Genomic DNA, 22,465 nt, shown 5'->3' on the forward strand with positions numbered 1-22,465 from the left:
AAATCTTTGTTGCTGTGTAGGAACAAAATGCAGCTCGATGGATATTTCTGCTGAGCAAAACTGGAAGAAGAAAGGAACAGCATCCAGCTTCAGATGGGTCTGCCTCGAAGTAATTCAGAGTTCACTGGTTGACACAGCAGCTGCTGCCACCACTCACTTGCTAATGTCCAATTTAGTAATTTGCATCTGGGTTGATAATGATATCTTTGGAATGCTGAAGCTATAAGAACTTGTTAGCTCAGGGATTTTATTTTATTTTATTTTATTTTTACAATTTCATGCAATATGCTTATCTCCTCTCATAAAAGCAGTTATATTTGATGAATTCTGAAGAGGCTGCTGTAAGACACAGGAAGATGTATGAATGATAGCATAGCTAGACCTGATGATAATAGACCTGAAGAGGATAATAAGGCATATATGTATATTTAAATCTATTTTGTTCACTATTGTTTTAACGGAGATGCTTGTTCCCATGATGGACAGTCTTCTGCTCTCCCTAGACAATAGCAGAGTCCCCAGCTGGAAGCTACTCTCCTGAGACTCGGGACATCTTTCGGTCTCCCAATTTATCTAGAGCTGTATGACCGTGGTGAAGGTGTAAACTGTTCTAGAAAATTCTCCAGAGACTGCCTGCTGTTTCCACAGAGCTCCAGCTGCAGCCAGAAGAATGTTAGCCCTCTTCTCCCAAATCTGAGGCTGCACTCAGAAAAATGCCTATTCTATGTCCCCTGCTGTTTATCTCAAAATCACTAGCTCCAGGCTAAAGCACTACATAATATTTGTACTTTTTTTTTTCATCATTTTGAACAGTTATGCATGCTGCATAGCTTACAACTTTTTACAATATACAGCGTGAAGGCTGCAGTTAGACATGGACTACAGAATAAAATGTGCATCTCACTGCTTACAGAGAACACAGAAGGAAGAGACAATTAGTGAACATGATTCATTCCCTTCTAATACTATAATCTTCATGACATCATCTTTTGTTTCTTAAAGTACTGCAGCAGAGTTGCCTACATAATCTTGTCTAATAATCTATCCCATTGTATGTCAGTCTGTTAGGAAAATTGCTTCCTTGCTGTCACTTTATTTGACATCACTGACAAGTAGCGTTTCCTTTCCTGATTATGCTCACCTACGTGTAACTAAGCATTTTTTTCTGCAGTAGTTTTTACACATGGCTGTCTTAAGAGTCCTCTGAAATATTTCAGATTAACTTCATGTGATTTCCTTACATGTCTGGGAAAATAAATTAGCTTTTTAACACGGTAATCTTGACTTTACACACTCTTATAAGTGATGTCGTCAAAGTATTGAATCGTCATTTTGCTGTCCAATTCCTTCCTGAGTGAGAACTTGGCTTCAATACTGTAAAGTTTTTGTGCAGTACCACTTTTCTGCATCTGTAAAAGCAGAATTCAGCAAAATTCTGAAGTCTTGCAATGATATTATAATTTTAGGCTTTGTAGTATGTTTATAAATTTAAAATAATGTGGCGTTGTCATGGTTATTCTTACTGGTCTTTTAGGAAGGTAGGGAATCGTAAACTGCAGCATCTCAAAGACATCAGAAACTCCCATTCACAAGTATTTGGTGGGCTCTTAATTTCTAACAATTATCTATAGGTGTTAGGTTTGAAACACATTAGTGTTTGAGTGACGTCTTTTCTCTTAGGAAATAAATCTTCAATACTAGGAGAGACCCCATCTTCACTATTTAAGGCGAAGCTGCGTGCCTGGGACCTGTCACATCCTCACACGACTGCTCTGGGTTTCACTGGAGAGCTGGCATGAGCTTGAGGCTCACCCTAAAACCTAACACCTCAGGATGCGACGGGGATGTTTCCTGAGAAACACTGCATGGAAACATCCCCCGCAGCCTCTCCCGCACTTTCTAGACAGAGTTTCTGAGCCTGCCGCTTCGCGGGGTGGCGCGGCCGTGAGGTAAACCGCCCGGCCGTGAGGTAAAAATGCCCGTCCATGAGGTAAAAATGCCCAGCCATGAGGTAAAACTGCCCGTCCGTGACGTAAAAATGCCCGTCCGTGACGTAAAACTGCCCAGCCGTGAGGTAAACCGCCCGGCCGTGAGGTAAAAATGCCCAGCCGTGAGGTAAAACCGCCCGGCCCTGAGGTAAAACCGCTCGGCCCTGAGGTAAACGTGCCCGGCCGTAGCCGCGGCCCTAACCCGTGCACCCGTACAGGCGACAGCGTTACCGGGCCAAGCGCACCTCACCCCAACGGCAGGCCCGTGGCCCCGCTGCCTCCTCAGCCATCAGTAGGGCAAGCAAGCTCGCCTCTGCCCCTTTAAGCTCCGGCTGCCTTTTTTTTTTTTTTTTTTTTTTCCGTGGAGCGCCTATTTTTAGCTCATCCTCTTGGTAGCATCCAGCTCTGCCCCCTGTTTCTCCGCTCTCCCCCCCGGTGCTCATCCTCCCCCCACCCCTCCCTCGGTGGTAGGTTCCGCGCGGCGGACGGCGGCTCGGGCACTGAGCATGTCCGAACGCGCTCGGCAGCAGCGGCCGCCGCGCCGGGGCTCGCGGGGCGGGAAGGAGGGCGCGCGCCGGGGGGCCGCGTGAGGGCTGGCGCGTGCAGCAGCAGCAGCAGCAGCAGCAGCAGCAGCAGCCGCCGCCTTGCAAGTAAGTTTCTGCGGGGCGGGAAAGGGGCGCGCGCGCGCGCGGGGCGGTGGCGCGTGCCGCGGCGGTTGGATGGGTGCCCGCCCAACCGCCGCGGCACGCGCTGCCGCCCCGCTCCCCTCAGAGCGGGGCCGAGGGGAAGGGGAGATGCGTGTGTATACGTGCGGTATTTCAACCTGCCTGTCAGTAGTAAACACCTAACTACGCCCCAAATTTATTTAATTTCCCCCCCCCTATAAATAGCATTTTCTTGTTCTTTTTAAAAATGCACGTCTTGCCCTCGTTCCTTTCACGCGCCAAGTCGGTCTGAGTGCTGTTTGATGCTGGGGAATACAAAGTTCCTCACTTGGCGTTGAAACAGGCGCGTTTTACTTTTTCTTTTCTACGTGCTGAATGGGAAAAGGCTTCAGAAACTGCTTTCCTGCTCACCGGAGGCTTGTTGTGGTTGTTTCCAAAGTTGTATGAAGGCAGCCATCCAATTAAAATGATATAATAATAAGGATGGGGGAATTTGAAGGGATTTCTGTGAAAATGAGCGTTGGTTATGAGCCTTCTGCTGCTTAGCGTGGCACCGGTGAAAGAACTAGACTGAGTGAGGGCCACTAAGGTGCTCGTGGTGGACAGTCTGTGTTAATTTTCATTAGACCGTTTCAGTAGGTTTTCTGAGTTTAACAACCCGACTTTTGACACTCTCACAGGCAAGGCGCTCTCTGCATGTTGATTTGGATTAGCCTGGGATGCTCACACAGATGAATATGCCCGTGAGCTGAAGTGTCTGCAGGTCAAACGTCATCAAAATCTAGATGTGTTTCGAAGTAGTTAAAGACCCAGAACCTGCCAGCCCTGCTGTGTATCGTCTTGGTTCTATTAATTAGTGTTATTGCAATGGAGCCAGGAAGACTGCTGTGTGATTGTTTCTGTATGTCTGCAGCTCTTCCCCTCCCCCAAATGAATTAAAAATAAATCCCAAGGCAGCCCCCCCATAGCAGTAAGATGGGCATTGATCCGTGGGTTTTGGAAAGCCAGTGAGTGTGTGCGCTTGGGATCTGACTTGTGCATGAATAAGCTGCTGTCCTGTCTGCTGCCTTTTTATGAGCCTGCAATAATGGGAGAAAAAAAGAATTCTTGAGTGGATGCCTTTTGCCTGCTGCACAAAACCATAAGAGAATGCAGCAGGAAAGAACAGTTTGTTTTACCTATGTTGGTGATGTTGTGAAAAATAAGGAGGGAAATTTTCGAATGTGGCAACCTGCCATCTTTTTCTTGGAATTAGATTTGAGCTGAATTAATAACAGTATGGATTTTAAAAATAAAATTGTTCAAAATGTCACTGGGCTTCAAAGTCTTTGATTAAAAGATGGCTTTCCTTATGCTTGTGCAGTAGTAATTTGTTTAGTAGGTGCCGTTTGTGTTACATTTACTGTTACGACATTTCAATACCTTTTGTTAGGGCTCCAGAGCTCATACAGATAACTGAATTATTTCAGCATCCTAAGCAGATAAGTATTCTCCGAAGTCAAAGCATATGCAGGTAGAGCATATAGGCGTATCCTTAGCATATTATACTCTGTGGTATAATTTCTGTAGAGTCTCAGTTGATTCTTCACCTCTTGTCCAGGTTTGAGCCCAACTAATGGAAATGAGAAAATTATTTGAGTGGCAGTGGGGTTGCATATTAATTGTTGGAGAATGCCTAAGTAGCAGTTGCAGTGTTTGCACGTACTTATTTTTTCCCTTCAGGCAGAAAAAAAAGCTGTAGTTTTCCTTCTCCGTGGACTTTTTCCCTTGAAAACTCTTATTTCTCCATTATTCATTTAATCTAAGGGAATATCTTTCTTTTGTTCTTTACTTTTTGTAATAAGGCATGTCATCTCACATTGCAGGGCATCTTATATACACTTATTCCCGTAGGACTCTAAAGAATAACAGGACTGTGGAAAGAGATGTTAATTTTTTGTATTATTATTTTTTTTAATCATGAATTTAACTACAAAATATTAATAATGCCCTGGGAAATTTCATAGGAGATTGATTACTCTAGGATTGTCAGCATTACCATTCAGCCATTAATTCCTGAGAGGGTCTCTTAGCTTCCTTTTTGTTGATGAGCTACTTCAATTTCTTTCTTCTTCACCCTTTAGCGAGCTACTGTTGTTCCTTAAGTTACTACATTGAAAATATTCAATGAAGCATATTACTGGAATACACTGGGGAGGTGACAGCCTTACAGAAACAAACAATTATCGCTAACAAGCGTGGTTCAGTGTCAGGTTAGCATGAGATTGCTGTATGTTCGTGAATGGGTTGAATAAGAACATACCAAAACTTTTGCTTGATAGAACTAAGTACTTAAATCCAGGATGCCTTCCTTGTCTACTGTGACAGATATCCTTTAAGGTAATGTGCCTTTCTTTGATGCGTGAGCTGTTACCATCAGAGGCAGAAGGCAGTTTTGGACAGGAGAAGAATTTCATGTTTGCCAAAGCTCCTGGGGAAGACCTTCAAGTGTTCAAAAAAGACATCGCTGCCTTCAGTTCATTGGTGTTGTTTTGTGCCAGGAGCAGATGCTCACATGGTGGGTGCACTGCCGCAATCAGCTGGAAATCTTGCTTTTATTCTAGCATCTGCTCCTACCAGCTTTACTCAAGATTAAACGTAGATATAGGGAAGGTATCTCCTTGCTATCTCAGGAAATGATACGGATGTGTCATACAGTTTCCGTCTGAGACAAAGTTATTGGACCTTAAGGTCAACATCTTTCAGACTGTGCAGAGCTTTGTCGCTGAGCGAGCTTATCTGTGGCTGCAGCAGTACAATTAGCAAGTTCCTCCTGAACGTCAGGTTCCTGTCTGCATCTCTCAGTTATACACTGAAGCAGGGGATCTTGGCCTCCCGGCCCTGCTTTTTTACGTTGCGCTAGCAAAACAGAGAGAGGAGTACTTGCTCCTTTTTTTGTGTGTTACTCTGCTGCCTGTAAAAGGAAGGATTTGGAGAGGAAGAAAAAGCTGGGGAGGAAAAAGAAAGGTAGAGAAGAAAACACGTAAACCTGTGTTAATCTTCCACAGCTCTTGAACTGAGAACAAGCTGGAGTTTTGGCTCCTTAACTCTTCAGTGACACAAGGGGAAAGGACCTTTCGGCTTCACTCTGTTCCTCCTCACGAATGCACTGAGGTATCTTTACCATTTGATGCTGGAGAGGGGAGCAAAGGGAAGAGAGGACAGCTACTCACGAGCTTCAGGTGTGTGTTAACAGAGAGCCCAATGGTCATGAACATAGCTTAAAACAACCCATTTGTCACAAAACAAGTGATTGTATCTTCTCCGGGGCCTGTGTAACAGTGTCCATGTAGTTCAGGGGCAGCAACATGAAAAAAAAAGGGATTCTGAACAGAAGGGTACAAAGGTATACCTGCCACTTCTTTATTTCCCCTTTGCTGGACACATTGTTTTCAGTCTTGAATGGGTAAGTGGAAGCCAATGTGTACATTTCTGGTAAGCTCTTATTCTGGGAGGCTTTTTGTTACTTATGAGGGGTGTTTCCCTCATGAAGGGAACTGTTACTGAACTTTGGAAGCCTGTCTGACTGATTTTTAAAAGGGAATTGAACTTAAAGCTTGTGTAGGAACAATAGGATTCCCCCAACACAACCGTAGGCGTTATAAAACCAGAGGGACATGTGCAGTGTCTTTCCCATGGAAAGTTAGCGCCCTAACAAGACAGAAGATAACGTGCTTTTTAATGGTGAAGCAGGTGCAAGTTTTTTAATACTTTGCTACTAAATCTATCAGTGATCAAAAGTGAAAGATGGATGAAAGAGGAAATTTTGAACACTCTAAGCAAAGCATTATTTTCTTTCTTCATAAATCATTGTGATGCGTGGCCCAGACCAGGCGCTGTGTATTTAGTTGCTGGGTAATATCAGCAATAATAAGCAGTCCCTACGAGATGCATCTCTGGTGTCCTCTGACCAGTCTTGAATAGCTTACTGAGTTGCTTATACAAGCCCAAACTGGAATTGCTTACTTAAGCAAAACTACCTTTGACATTGGTAGAAATTTCCTGAAGTAAGAACTTCATGTTGGTTTTTTGTTTATTTGTTTGTTTGTTTTCTAGAAACTGCAAATTAACCCCTCTGCTTCCCCCCCCCCCCCCCCCAGTATAATGTTATTTAAACACCTGGTAATGATTCACTTGCCATGAGTGAATACAAATGTAACCTTGTTAGTGTGCGAAGAAGAGCCTCAGTCAGGTAAGATTCTCTTTGTAGTTCACAAGTTCTTCAGTAGTCAGTGGCCAGAGTAATGCTTTGGGTTTACCTGGGGTATATCCCGTACATCTCTGAAGGCATAGTTGACATTTGTGCAATCATGGGCATGCTGTACTTCCTCCTGAGCATGGAAAGCAAATCCATGGCACTTCTATATCTAACTCACAACACCTCTGAAGGACAAGGTATTACCCCCGTTAGTGTAGGTATCTGGTTTGTTCAGCGGTACTGTTTGAGAAGACTTTCATTTTGAAAGGTGATCTGCCTTCATCACATCACAGGATACTAAGAACCATCTTGTGTGTCTCCAGTGAGTGATCTCATCCATTACAACTCTGAGTGTGGGGATGTATGTTCCTCTATGTATACAGTTCCCATCCATTTCACTATAAACTTGAGCTCTGCAAACAGGAGGAAAGAATCGGCTATCTCCCATGCTCCTGTGTATAAAAAGCTTCTGGGACACATAATCATGGAACAAATTCATAGGTAAAACATAGTTCACTTAAATATTCCTACAGATAATAGGTATCAATAAACCTTCATAAAATATGACATGCACATGAAGAGAAGACTTTGATACTATAAATATAGACTGAACCTTTTTTTCTTAAGGCATAACGCAACCAGATTCCATGGAAGTATGTTCTATAGTAGTGGCAAACACATTATTTGTTATTCCTTAATCTACACTTAGCTGTAGAAATGCTTAGTAATAAATCTGAATATTTTATAAATATCATAAGAGCATACTAAAATGTTAGTATTTATATTCACTTCAGTGAGATTGGATTCACTTATGAGTCCTTATATTTACTTTGTGATTTTAAATTATTGTTATTTCAGAAATTGATATTTATATGCTGTTGATGTAAAAATAATCTATTCAGTCATCTGTATGTCTGGTAGTTGAATTCCAAATTGTCTTTCTTGTTTAGTCACACTGAAAAGGCAGGACAGCCATCTTGTTGACACAAGCACGTTCCGAGATGATTAATCGATGATTGATATATCACAGCTTCTCCAGCTTCTGAGAAGGGAAACTGTAAAAGCTTTTAAATCCCATTTAGAGAAGGAAACAGTTCTTATCCAGGACTACAAACAGTAATACCAAGGAAAAGAGATATGTTAGGAACCAAAATACATTTGCTTGTTCCAGTTTTATTTCTACTTTGGAATCTTATCATTAGTCTCTGTGGGTTTTTCAATGTTTTTCTCTGGGATTATGGCTATATTTTTCTTTCTTTTTTCTTTTTCCCCAAGAGTCAGTATGAACAATGCACTGAAATGTTACTGCCAAAATACTAATACTAATTCATTAGTAATCTAATCTCACTTCTAGATCAAACTTCAAAACCCTTGTGGTACTTTCTGCTTTAATATTTTTTGAAGAGTTGCACTAATTTATAGTGTGGACTTAACCAGCTGATGGAAGTCCCACACATGCTTTATGTTGATATTAGCATATGACCATAGCAAAAAAAAAAAAAAAAACAAAAACAAAAAAAAAACTTCTATCTTTGCATGTATTTTCCATATGCTAGAAAGGACGATAGTAGCAGGAACTGGCTGGTCCATGTGGAACATGTGGCTGTGAAACTTTTCCATATGCATGCTGGAATACCTCATTTTCTTCTGCATTTTTTTTTTCAGTAAGATCTCCTTCATCTGAAAGCTTTTACATGAGTTTATGCTTCACAAAGAAGTCTTACCTGAAGCAGTGAGTTAGACACCCGAAGAGTGGAAACAATCAAATAGCGATGTGGAAGAAATCATAAGGAAAGGTTTAAAGTGGAATTACCATTTATTAAAGCTTCGGTGCTCAGTCGATGGTCTGCTTACTGTGTCCTACTGTCTTGCTGTATGCTGTGTACACACTCTGCAAGCTCTCTGCAGTGGAGCTCGCATTTACTTGTAGAGGGCTGAGTACATTCAGCTGTTTGTACAGAAATAGTCTGGTTTATGCTTATCATCAAAACAAAACTGTTAATACAAATCTATCAAATTCGAGGCCCTGGATGTGAGATTGTTCTTAGTGCCTCAGCCACAGTAGCTGCTTTACATGCTTTCCCAATGTATGGGAGAGCAGGTCCTGATTTTGAGCAGGTCTTGGATGGGCTGCCTGGACAAAGTCTTAGGGTTGGTTGCTGTGAAATTCAGAACTAAGATGAGGTTGTTGGAGAGTGGTGCTGGTGGCTGGCATGCAGGGGACTAGCTGGGCAGGTGGGAAGAAGCACAAGTGGTGGTCTGTGTCTTGTGACTATGCTGTTATAAGAGCCCAGCAGAAATCCCAAGTTTCTGATTCTTCTGCCCTGTTGTGATTCATTGCTAAGGGTATTTCACTTCAGTGTTCTACCTCCTCACAGCCCTCCTGCTTCTCCTACTTATTTATCATTGTGGTGTAATTAAGTCTCACAAATTCAGAAGTACCAGAGCTAAAGCTGCTGTCCAAAATAAATAGACTTTTCAATTTACCTTGAGTCTCTATGCTTCAAGTGTGTGTCTGTAAAATGAAGACAATACTACCTGCACAGCATGGCATGTTGTGAGAAGATAAGTTTTATTATTATTGGTGAAATGCTCTGCTACTGTAGTGATGGTCAACTTGGAGAGGAACGTGAGGAGATTGCTTGAGCTCCGTTAGGATGCCAGAGGTAGGGGAGTACCACACGGCCGTGGATCGGACACCTGTGGTCAGACCAGACACTGGATACGGTCACTGCTTGCTCAGGAAATACCATCACCCCTGTTCTCTGAGTGTTGCAGCAGTCTTGGGGAAAATAAATTTTATGTGAATGCACAGCTGAAAACTGTATAAAGCTGTTTATGTAATTTCTTTGAGAATATTGTTTAGACACTTGCTGACCAGTAGTTCTTGATTTTTGTTTATATATAAATATAAACTATACATATATAGTATATATATAGTCTTGACTTTGGAAGTCAAAAAGCTGTAGCTGCCCCATCCCTGGAGGTGCTCAAGGCCAGGCTGGATGGGGCTTTGGGCAACCTGGTCTGGTGGGAGGTGTCCCTGCCTGTGGCAGGGGGGTTGGAACTGGGTGGGCTTTAAGGTCCCTTCCAACCCAAACCAATCTGTGACTTTGTAAAAATAGCAATGAAGCATGGGAAGCTGTTACTTACTACTCCCAAGTCCTCATCAAACCGAAATCAATATTTTTAATTAGGATGTCTTTAACAGGGAAAAATTCTCCTTGCGGTGCCAGCGTGACCACGGGAAGATGGGTCTCTGTAACAGGCCTCACAGTCACTACTACCTATAAACAGTGGAGAGTGGGTAAACACAGAACGGAGCAAGGCAGAATTAAGATACAAGCAGTTTTTGTTTTGGTGAGCATGATACTTTTCATTACACTTACTCCATAAGGGAAATAAGGCTTTACGCTTTGAAACTGTTACTTCTCTTCTGGAAGACTAATGTGTACGTTGTCTCTAACAGCACTAGCTAAGGTACGCGTGAACCTAGGAGCTGCGCAGCTGGAAGGAGCTCCCGGTGTTTGGAAGGAGACTGAAGTGGTGATGAAATCAGGGTCTACTTGTGTATCTAGTTTGGCACAGGAACGCTGCACAGTGAACACCGAATTTGCTCCCCCTGTTTCTGTCACCATCTCCTAATTTTGTCCTTAGCCTGTGTTGCACTAAGTTTTGAGCAAGCTTTGGATCGTGTGTGGAGATCAGGCTTGACCTGACAGAAGCTTTAAAGGTGAGGTACTGCAAACATACAGTCCTTTTAAGAAATACCAAGAAAGGATACTCTTGCTTCCCATATGTATTTTCCCCTGATTTCGAGTTCTGTTTTACCCAATTTTCAGGGTCCTTTATAGAGATGTGCCCTAAGACTAAGGGGCAGGTGCTGAGCTCTGCTCTCTGGGGACAAGGACAGGACCCGAGGGAACGGCATGGAGCTGGGACAGGGGAGGGTCAGGCTGGGGGTTAGGGAAAGGTTCTGCACCCAGAGGGTGGTCGGGCACTGGGACAGGCTCCCCAGGGCAGTGGTCACAGCACGGAACCTGCCAGAGTTCAAGAAACATTTGTACAACACTCTCAGACATGTGGACTGATTTTTGGATGGTCCTGTGTGGAACCAGGAGTTGGACTTAATGATCTTTGTGGGTCTCTTCCGACTCGGGATGTTCTATGATTCTAACCATAGCAGAGGCAGAATGTAAACTTGTTACTGCTCTATCCAATCCCTTTTAATTCCCTCAGTCACTTCTGATAATTTTTGTTTCTCAGGTATACCTAAAGGCAGAATTTTTATAGGATGATGTGGCAACGGGCAGTAGGAATTAATTCCCCAAAGGAACAATTGCATGCCATCCCATCTGACCTCCTTTGGGAAACATAGGGGACCACTGACTGGAACCCAGTGGGCTTTCATCAGCTGAAACAAATTAAATTTAGAGGAAATCTGACAGTTGGTGTTTATAGGGAGGAAATTATTCCATCTCCATAAAACGTGCAAAGGTTCCTTGTCATATGTTTTAAATTTTTATAACAACTGCTAATTGTTTTCTGCTTTCTAATTCTCCTTCCCAGGTATTTTAATCACAGCTCAGAATGGCAAGAGAACCTGTCTGTATTGCTGTCTATCTTGATGAATCCAAGAGGAGGAAAAATAAAAAATAAGAATTTTATATTCCTTTATTTATTCTACTTTTTTACTTACATATTTATGAAGAAGAATTTTTGAGGGAAAAAAAGTTACAACTTTCATTAGCATCTCGTAGCTTCAACATTAATATGACTGAAGTGTGAATGATGAGGCAGAATTTTGTAATAAACTTTTAAACATGTGCTGGATATTTCAAATACTTATGCTCATTCTAAGACCTGAGTTTTTTCCTCCTTTTTTTTGTCTATGCCTTTGTTAGTTACTTTGGTTTCCTTAAGTAAACAATCTTGTGGGTTGTTTTTTGTTGTTGTTATTTAACCAGTGCTTTCTGTATTGTAATACCCGAGCATAAGTCAGTTTGCTGTCTTTAATTTTCCAAATGCGCACCCATATGTAAACCTGTAGATCTTCAGCTTTAATAATAAGAGCAGCTTTAAATAATTATGTCAAACACAGTATCTCTCTCTTAATTTACAGACATTCAGAAAAAAATCAAAGTGAATTAATTGGCATTTGCCAAAATGAGCTAGATTTTATACTGTGCAAGGACTGTAGCAGTCAATGTGCTTTAATGCATACAAGTTAAAATAGTCTCTTCGTGTAAGTGCATGGCTATTAAAAGAATTTTAAAGAGTAGTCTGACAAAAAAAAAAAGTAAAGGCAATAGCTTTTTGAGGAGTACATTAATATAAATTGTGCCAATTTACAGAAATAGATTGGGATGGTGTGGAGCAGTGAAGCTTGTATAAGCAGCTTGTAGTTTTCCAGATGCTTGTACCTGACATTTTATACCGCAGTGCTTGCACAGTAGCACGACGCAAATTTCAGTGCACCAAGCATTCAGTTTCCATGCCAGGATTAAATTACTCAAGTTTGTTTGGAGTTCTGGAGTGTTGCAATTTTAAACCACTAGTGTTTTGTCATGTATCCTTGTTTAGGAAGATTCATGTTCCTTCTAATAAAAATTGAATTCTGATAAATTAATGATTATGACCATTTCTGAGCTGCAGCACATCTGAAACCTGCAAATTTGTTAATACTTAAGATACACAACTGATTAACTTGAAGGACAGCTATTATTGCCTCTTCCACTCCATTCTTGGTGCTCTGTTATCCATACACAAATACCCCTCTAGCAGATAAAGAAGGTAAAATGGCAGCATTTCCTCCAAAGAAACCAAACTAAACATCTGTTTTTCCATCTTAGGCAAGAAAAGCAACACTATTAATAAAAGGATTTCAGTCTATAACCCTCTAAGATGCTTTCTCCAAATATACAGCTATTGAGCTGTGCAAGAACACTTTTAGGAGGAACACAGGAGTCCCCATTTGGCTAGTAGATCATCATAGCTATGACAAAACTACTACCATATTTTATTGATTATTCCTTAACGTGTGACATTTAGATAAAGGTACTGTTTGTTATTTAACTGTACTCTTTTGAGCATTTGAATTTATACAGTACAACGATCAATTCATCCATCTGTAACAGCGCATGACTCCTAATTAGGAATCCCAACAAAGAGTCTAATGTAACCAAGTGACTCAATTTTTTTTTTTCTCTCATTTTTTTTTCCCTAACCTAATCTACCCTGTCCCTCCATGCCTTACTTTTCTTAAATCTTCAGACCATTATGGATACAATTTTAATATCACTAATTACACTAATTTTTACACTTTTTTTTTTTAAAATTGCTGATGAGAAAAAATTGAGACCAGTAGCAGAATACTTTAAAAATTATAGTAATCTCTGGGCCCAGTGACATAAAGCATGACATGAGGATGATTGGTTAGGGATGTGCTATAAGAACAACATTTAATTTTTTTAATTAAGCTATTAACCAGAGTTTGGGCAAGAATATCACAGAAACACTGTGTAGTAAATTGAAATGTGTGCCTTAGCTTGTGTATTTTTTTTTCTCCCCCTTCTTGCACAAGTTACTTGTGTTTGGAAGTTTTAGTTTAGATTCTTACCTATTAAAGGAAATCTTTACTATGTTAGAAGCTAAAAGGCTCTACTATGGATTTATGACCTAAACCTAATAAAGCCATACGTAACAACAGTAGAGTCTTGTTGAAACCCAAATATTTAACCTTTCCCTTAAAGAGTTACTTCTTCAAGATCTTAAGTCTAGAACAGCCATGGGAGATGGAACTGACTGACTGATTTTATTTTAACATACGGAAGATGCTGGATAATTCGCTTTTAATCAATTCCACAAATCAACAGGTGGTGAAAGAGGTTCTTCCCATGTTGTAGCAAAGGGTCAGATAGAGTGTATTACAGACAGCTTTGAGCCATGTGTGGAGAATATTCCTACCTTCTGTTCATCGATAGGGAAGCAAACATTGCATGTTTGTATTTATATTTAATAAAATTAAATCCATATGTATTTTTTGTCCTCAACCTTCTGGCAAATTGGTAATGTGGAACTGAGCTGCAACGGATTGGACATGCATGCTAGCAAGGGTACTAATCTGTATTATCATTTTTTTTAATTTAACAGCACATATGACTTCTGATGGATCACTGCTGATTTTTACACATGGCTGGTCACTAAACACTGTTTGCCACAATGGATGGAATGAATGAAAACGTATTGTTGTAGATGAAGCAGTGAAGAGTCCTGGCCCTGTGGTACAAATCCTTGAGTACTTTAATTGCAGGATTAATAGGAACAAATGTTTTGTGTTTGTTCTTCTGCAGGGTGACAAGCCGGATGCGGGAAGAAAAATAACTTGCATAAATCAAGTTTTTACACAATACTATTTTGTGTTACTCCATTGTTTTGCAAATTTCAAGTAGCTCTACTGTGCTTGTCGTTAAAATAATCAGATTACAGAAACAGAGCAAAAAAAACCACTATTCTCTTTCAGTTGATTTGATTCCTGCTGAAATCTTGTTTATATTTGGAAAGGAATGGTCTTGAAACATTCCAGTTCACAGCTCAAATCTGTTGGTTGATGATATGGCGCATGGGATGACCTGAAAAAAAAAATGGGTAGGCGGTAGATTTGTTGTTACTGTTGAATTGCTCATTATCTTTTCAAAGTGTTACTGTTTTCACTTTCCTTTATTTTTAAGAAAAAGTAAATTTACTATTGTGAAGACAATAACATTTCCAATTCCATGGTTGTAGTTCTTACATAATGCTCTCAGCGTAATCACTTTTATAGATGTCCTGCATAGTTTATCAGCATGGGCCAAATTTTCCTCTGTGACTCAAAAGCAGTTGTAATAATACTGGTGCAGGCAAATGCATCTCTCACAAGACTGTAGTAGCGATAGTAAGTTGTCTGTATGAATGGAAAACTCGTAAACCTGCGCCGACATTATATAAATAACCTCTGACTAGTGCTGAAATTGTATTTTAATTATGTGACAGTGTTCTGCTTTTGTCAGAGGTCTCTGCTGTTCTCAAACATCCCCAAATGGACTTTCATTCACAGGGTAATAAAGGTAATTTATGCCCCCATATATTCTGTTGGGACAATGGTGAAGTTGTCATTTTGGAAAGAAAACACTCTGTCACCCTCACTCCACTTATGTCCTGAATCACTTTGCAGGTGCCACAGTTGAATATCACTGGGAAAATGCCTAATGCAGACAGTCTGAGATTACATGGAAATTCCTTGTAGTGGTCATGCTGTAATACCTGAAACAGAATAGACAGAGGAACCTATTTATGCACAAATATACGAAGCTTGAATTATTCATCAGGCGATGGTGAAAAATAGTGTGTGCACCCTGCCAGGCAGGAAAACCATTCACATTAGTTGTAGTTCAACAAAGTGTTATGGGTTTAAAAAAAAACTAGCCATGGGGTTAATGATTTCACTGCATCGATTTTACCTGATTTAAGAGAAAGGGAGCTAGGGTTTTATATTAACAAAATGCACTAAGCCAAGTGATGGAATCCTGTTAGATGTTTAAGAGGTGAAGGCACATGTGAGTGTCTGTGTTGTCTGTTTCCCGCGTGCTGCCTCTACCTTTTGGGATGATGCTTTCCTCCAGTTCTGTGTGGAGATAATAGCTAAGAAGGGTAATAAGATAAGCCCCTCTTGGCTAAAAAAAGAACCATGGTGCTAAGCTCGAGGATGAAGCACGTGTAACCTCCCCTTCGGACTTCCACCTGGAACTGCAAGAGTATGTAAAAAGTGTATCTCCTGCTCAGCTGATGAGATCCAGGGGCTCCCCATGCTGCTCACCTGCAGGTTGAAGCTGCTGAGGATACCCCAGGAAGCAGGCGTGTTTCTGACATTCATTCACTGATCTGTCAAAAAGTTTTTTACCACGATGAAAGAAAATCAGAAGACCTTTCCTAGTTCAGAATGAATAACTAAGGATTTTTAAGGTCGTGTTTAAGTGAAAATGAACAAGTAGGAAATAAATGACCTCTTTGTTCAATTCTGATCTCATTCTCAAGAGTAGTCTTGTAATCCTAAAAATCAGACTTCTAAACAGTGGGCTGAATGTCTGGTGCCATTTTAATGGCATGTGAGCAAGCAGCATGGTTATCATTGACATTATTTTATATAGAGGTAATTTTAATATTAAAAAATGAATTGATCTTTTTTGTATGGAAACACAGTTATTTTAATTTCCAAATTAATAATGACTCACCAAGAAAAAGTGAATTTAGAACATAAAGAGGCAACTAAATACTTGCTTCTTAGAAAGAAAGTGAGGAAAAATCTTAAGCAACTCAAAGTTTACATTAGAAAAATACTAACTGTATAATAGACTGTATTAAGGAAGTCACAATTAGATCCAGTTTTATTCTGTTTCATAGTTGAAATGTCCTGTGTGAGGATTTATAAACATTAAAACTGCAAATGGAAACTCCAGTAGAGGAAGTATGTGTTTCATTTTTTCTACTTTCTTCTTGATTTTAGGGTATTATCAACACTCACAAACAGATACTCCCAAATCCATTTTGCAATTGAATTACTTCCCATTTTCATAATGTCTTCCCATGAGGTTTCTCTGAGATCTGTCTTTCCAATTACCACTTGCTGTCTTTCAGCAATACTTTCTCTTCAGTTTTATAATGCAAATGTCTCTGGATCCATCAAAGTTCATTTCAGTCCCTTTTCTATTTCCATGCAATTTTAAGTACCAAATAGCTTTAGAGATTCTTCTCAGATAACATGATTGGTAAAATAGAGTGAGGTTTAAAAAGTAATAGTAGTGATCTGGTGTTTGGAGTTCATAGTTTCAAGCTTTTCTGAACAATCAGAATTCACAGAATCACAGAACAGTTTGGGTTGGAAGGGACCTTAAAATCACCCAGTTCCAACCCCCTGCCACAGGCAGGGACACCTCCCACCAGCCCAGGTTGCCCAAAGCCCCATCCAGCCTGGTCTTGAACACCTCCAGGGATGGGGCATCCACAGCTTCTCTGGGCAGCCTGTGCCAGGGCCTCACCGCCCTCATAGATACTGGGAAGAAATTCTTTGCTAATCAGAACCTAACCTGCCTCTCTAATTTAGAGAAGGCCTTTGCCTTCTGGGACTTGGGCTATGTGGCTAGAGTTCTTGCCGATAAAGACTGAGGCAAAAAAGTCATGGAGTACCTCAGCCTTCTCCTTATCCTGTGTGACCAGGCCTCCTGATTCCTTCTGGAGAGTGCCCACAATTTCCCTAGTCTTCATTTTATCACTGACGTACCTGTAGAAGCCTGTCTTGTTGCCCTTGACATCCCTGGTCAAATTTAATTCTAATAGGGCTTTAGCTTTCCTAACCTGATTCTTGGCTGCTCAGACGATTTCTCTGTATCCCTCCCAGGCTGTCTGTCCTTGCTTCCACCCTTTGTAGGCCTCCTTTTTCTGTTTAAGTTTGGCCAGGAGCTCTTTGTTCATCCATGCAGGTCTTCTGGTATTTTTGCCCAGCTTCCTCTTTGTTGGGAGGCATTGCTCTTGAGCTAGGAGGAGGTGATCCCTGAATATTAACCAGCTTTCTGGTTACTCTACCAAGCAGATCCCTGAAGAGGCCAAAGTCTGCTCTCCCAAAGTCCAGGGTAGTGAGCTTGCTGTGCTCTCTCCTCACTGCCCTTGGGATCCTAAACTGCTCCAGTTCGTGGTCACTGCAGTCAAGGCTGCCCTTGAGCTTCATGTTCCTCACCAGCCCTTTCTTGGTGAGAATGAGATCCAGCACAGTACCTCTCCTTGTTGGCTTCTCTATCATTTGGAGAAGGAATTGATCATCAGTGCATTCCAGGAACCTCCTGCATTGCCTATTCCCTGCTATGCTGTCCCTCCAGCAGATATCAAGATGGTTAAAGTCCATGAGGACCAAGGCATGCAAATGTGAGTCTGCTTCTCTCTGTCTATAGAGAGCCTCATCTGCTTGGTCTTCTTGATCAGGTGGCCTGCAGCAGACCCCCACCACAATGTCCCCTGTCCCTTCCCTCCCTGTAATTTTGACCTCCTCCAAGAAACTCTGTCAGCTCCTCACCCATCCCCAGGCTGAGCTCCACACACTCCAGCTGCTCATTGACATTGTGGGCGACGCTACTTCCTCACCTCCGCTGCTGTCCTTCCTACATCCTGTATCCCGCATCCCAACACTCAAGCCATGGGAGCTGCCCCACCATGTCTCTGTAATGCTAATGAGGTCGTAGTCCTGCAGGTGTGCGTACATCTCTAACTCCTCCTGTGTATTGCCCTTGCTACGTGCATCAGCATAGAGACATTTGAGTTGGGCCCCTGATGAAGCTGGCTTACTGGCTGGTGTGGCTGGGCTTCTTGTGCTGCTCTTCAGGTGCTCTCCTGCTGACCCGTGACCCTTCTCCAGGCTCTGGGCATCCATCGTTGACACTGGTATCAAGCTGGGAGGAGTGGGATGGAGTGAGGTTCCCCTCCCCTGGTAACTCTAAAGCCCTCTTCACCAGCTTGGCAAAACTATGACCAAAGATGCTCTTCTCCTCTGACAGCACCCCGTCAGCTCCCAGTAGACCAGGTACCTCAAAGGGAGTGAAACAATTAGATCATTTCTCTTTTGAATTGTTGCTGCAATTAAAGCTTCACCAGGTATTTTAAGAAACCAGAGCTTTACAGACCATTTTCAGTATCATGGCATAATGGGAACTAAAATATTGGTAGCAGCTGTAGTGATAATAGCAAACCATGATGACTTAAAATTGTGCAGCAATTCTAGATTCTTTCAAACTGGCCAGAAAACAAACCAAAAGGAATACCACAGTACAAGATCTATATTTTTTGGCTAGTCTCTTGCAGTGTTATGGCCAAAACAGTGTAGGATGCCTATACTGGTGCTTTTTTACAGTTACAGATCCTGGGGATGGAGTTTTCAATATTGGAGGGAAGCTAAGTGGAGTTGAATTCAGTGCTTGCTGCATTTGTTTTTTCAGCAGTGCTAAATTCCTACTGATTTTTGGAAGTTCAAAATGCTTTGCCTGTTGCTGAAGCCAGCAAGGGCTGTGTTTAGCAGTGCTGAAATCAAGCAGAAAGATGCGTGCCAGAGCACAGTGTTCATAAGCCTAATCTCTCAAGGCTCCATCATTTAATTGCTGTATTAGCTAGCTAACAGCTAAATAAGACTTCTGCTTGTATGAGTCTGTTTGTCTTTCTATCCATGAACTGTAAGTATCTACTTAGGAGATTACCATATTTTCTTAAAATCTGACTTTACAAATACTCTAGTTTGAAAACTGCAACTTCTGTTTTCAGGTTTTATAAAGGGCAATACAGGGAACTCAATTCTTTTACCCCATTTTTTCTTTCTTTTTTTTTTTTTTTCGAATGTACATGTTATAGGAAAATTAAAAGCAAAAAGTCAACGTAAATCTCATGCTTCCCTTTTGATAGTGCTGTAGTTCTTACTCAATTACTTCCTTGTCAGCATGGATCATATTTTTTCTACAGTATCTTATTTGACAAAGTAAACCTGCGCGCTGTTTTGTTACTGAAGCGGTGAATTTTAATTGGTTTTATAGCGTAATTTCTTCTTGGGAGTGACTTTATGACATTAGTTTTATGAGTCAAGAAGCTACCTCCTGTGAGATCAGTGAGCATTTTCTCTTTCAGTGAAATAAATTGCTGTGTACAAGATAAGTGCTGAACCGATTTTACAGCCCTTTTGTTAGGAAGTTTGGTAGGTTTTTTTTTGGTCCTGCTCTGGCCTTGTGATACGAAATTTCTTAGTAGTTCTTTAGTCTGTTTTTCCGTGAATTGGCTGAGGTTAGTATCTCGAGTCATTCGTCATACCAAGTCTTTCCAAGTTAATCTTTGCAGGTGCTCAGGATGAAGAATGAATGTTTCAGGAGGAACAAGTATTGAGGATGGTTAGTACAGCTGTCAGTGTTCTGCTCACCTCTGTGCTCTTTACATGGTATAGATTCAAGTGCGTCTACTTTTTGGCTGCAAGATTTATGGTTCTTGTTATTTTGTTAAGTTGAAAACTCCATCCAGATAAGATATTAGCCTCAAATGTTATTCTGTGCAGCTTGTTTGGCAGTTTTGTTTTGGAGTGGAACTGATTTGACCAGAGATATGTTAAAGAAAGAGTGACTTGCTTGGAAACCTTTTTTTAGTATGTTTAGATATGGGCCATGTACTTTCAGTATTCCATGTCCTAATTTGATATATGTCACAACTTGAGCCTGCCTGTGATTTTGGCTCTCTCAGACATGTTTATCTTGAGTGGATTAATCTATTTTCTTAACATTGCGTTCTTTTCGTAAGGTCTAATAAAAAATTTGCTTTGACCTAGATTTCTTGCAAATTGTAGTTTAATATGAATGAGAAAGTTTTTGTTTGTTTGCTTTAAATTGCAGTTTAATTGTCAGATGAAGGTATTGTGTCACTCTTCCATAAGTGGATCTTGAAAGTAGGTAATTTAGAGTTGGCTAGCCTTTTGTGAGCAAATTCTTCCAGTATTTACTATTCATGTCGTATTAGAGAGGATCAACCTGGAGTATTCTTGGAGGGAATAGTTTCTTCTGCTGTTGTTAGATTAGTCTTGAGCCCTTGTTTTCTAATTACCAAAAGAAACCCATAGATTATACTTCATATAGGGGAAGAAAACGAGGAAAAAATTCATGGTCGAGATAAGGCAAAAAAGACAAGTTCCTCAGCAGCATCTTAGAGGTGGTTTAGTGAGTTGCAGTTTTTCATTTATGTTTTATTTTGGTTCAAAATACATTTAGAAGAAAAATATGTTTAGAAGAAGAAAAGATAAGGTAATGCCATTTTTTCAAAAAGAATGAACTCTCCATACCCTTAGCCTTTCCTCACATTTGGCTGCTACAAAATACATTAGTGTGGTCAGAGGCATGTAGAAAGTAATAAAAAATGTAATAATTATAAAAATTTTATGAGAGGACAAAAAATCTGATACTCAGTAGACATGCTTTCTTTCATCCCAGGCTCAATGGGAGATGATTCAGAGTTCTGCTGTATGGTCTTTCTCTTTTCCAGAGGTTGTCCACTCTTTTTTTCTTTGTGCTTCTGGGAGATTGCAGTTTATGGCAGGGATGCCTGCTGGCAGGGGCCTCTGGGAGAATATGCGGGTGAAAAGCACATTCGTGCCGCTGTGTGGTTACAGAGTATGTGCGGGTACCATTGCTTGCCGTATGGACCATTTTGGTCTCTTAGAGCTCATCTTTCTTTCTTCTTTCTCTTGTAGCTCATCTTTCAAACATAACCAAAGCCAAGGTCCATATGCACTGATTTTTTTCTTTTTTTTTCTTTGTGTTCATTATTATTATTACCTTTCTTTTTCTTTTTCTTTTTCTTTTTCTTTTTCTTTTTCTTTTTCTTTTTCTTTTTCTTTTTCTTTTTCTTTTTCTTTTTCCTTTTTCTTTTTCTTTTTCTTTTTCTTTTTCTTTTTCTTTTTCTTTTTCTTTTTCTTTTTCTTTTTCTTTTTCTTTTTCTTTTTCTTTCTCTTTCTCTTTCTCTTTCTCTTTCTCTTTCTCTTTCTCTTTCTCTTTCTCTTTCTCTTTCTCTTTCTCTTTCTCTTTCTCTTTCTCTTTCTCTTTCTCTTTCTCTTTCTCTTTCTCTTTCTCTTTCTCTTTCTCTTTCTCTTTTCTCTTTCTCTTTTCTTTTTCTTTCTCTTTCTCTTTCTCTTTCTCTTTCTCTTTCTCTTTCTCTTTCTCTTTCTCTTTCTCTTTCTCTTTCTCTCTTTCTCTTCTTTCTCTTCTTTTCTCTTTCTCTTTCTTTCCCTTTCCCTTTCCCTTTCCCTTTCCCTTTCCCTTTCCCTTTCCCTTTCCCTTTCCCTTTCCCTTTCCCTTTCCCTTTCCCTTTCCCTTTCCCTTTCCCTTTCCCTTTCCCTTTCCCTTTCCCTTTCCCTTTCCCTTTCCCTTTCCCTTTCCCTTTCCCTTTTCCTTTCCCTTTTCCTTTTCCTTTTCCTTTTCCTTTTCCTTTTCCTTTTCCTTTTCCTTTTCCTTTTCCTTTTCCTTTTCCTTTTCCTTTTTTTCTTCTTCTTTTTTCTTCTTTTTTTTTCTTCTTCTTTTTTGTTACCCCTTAGGGACAAGGTAGGAAATGTGTTTTGTCGTAAACCAACATGACTTGAACAATGCTGGTTTGCATTCTGCAACCCAGGGACATACTAAGGGCTTAGAAAGAATAACTTGTATTTAGCTTATTCAAAACCAAAATAAGTAAATTAACAGGTTTTCTCAATTTATATATGTGTGGATACTGAGCATTTAATTTCTGTCATTTTCTGCCCCCTTAATTTTAAGGCAAGGTGCAGAGCAGCATTTGGCACAAAACGGAGTTTGTGATGGAAGCAAACATACATCCAATAGTAGTTACCGCCACTGCTTCCTGAAAGAGACGTTTCAGGCTCAGTGCAATACCCCATGGTAGGGTGATGGAAGAGGCAGTCCAGGCAAACCACTGGTCTTGCTGTATCTTGTTACATTCATTGAGTCCTGAGCCACTCACAGGGAAATTCGCCATAAAAT

The 22,465-nt window shown here is 40.6% G+C and overlaps 1 protein-coding gene across 9 annotated transcripts in view; it reads left to right on the forward strand.

Moving 5' to 3' along the window:
- Positions 1–2,329: 2,329 nt before the first annotated feature.
- Positions 2,330–22,465, forward strand: part of OXR1 (oxidation resistance 1) — a 273,119-nt gene continuing 252,983 nt past the window's right edge. For 6 of the 9 annotated variants that reach the window (XR_013946361.1, XM_080579456.1, XM_080579472.1 and 3 more), the window contains exon 1: positions 2,330–2,638. The gene's annotated coding sequence lies outside the window, so the exon portion shown is untranslated. The remainder of the gene's footprint in view (positions 2,639–22,465) is intronic. The other 3 variants (XM_080579468.1, XM_080579469.1, XM_080579473.1) reach the window with 2 other exon arrangements.

Source organism: Anser brachyrhynchus (assembly GCF_964034855.1).
Source record: "Anser brachyrhynchus genome assembly, chromosome: 2".
Taxonomy (NCBI): Eukaryota; Metazoa; Chordata; class Aves; order Anseriformes; family Anatidae; genus Anser; species Anser brachyrhynchus.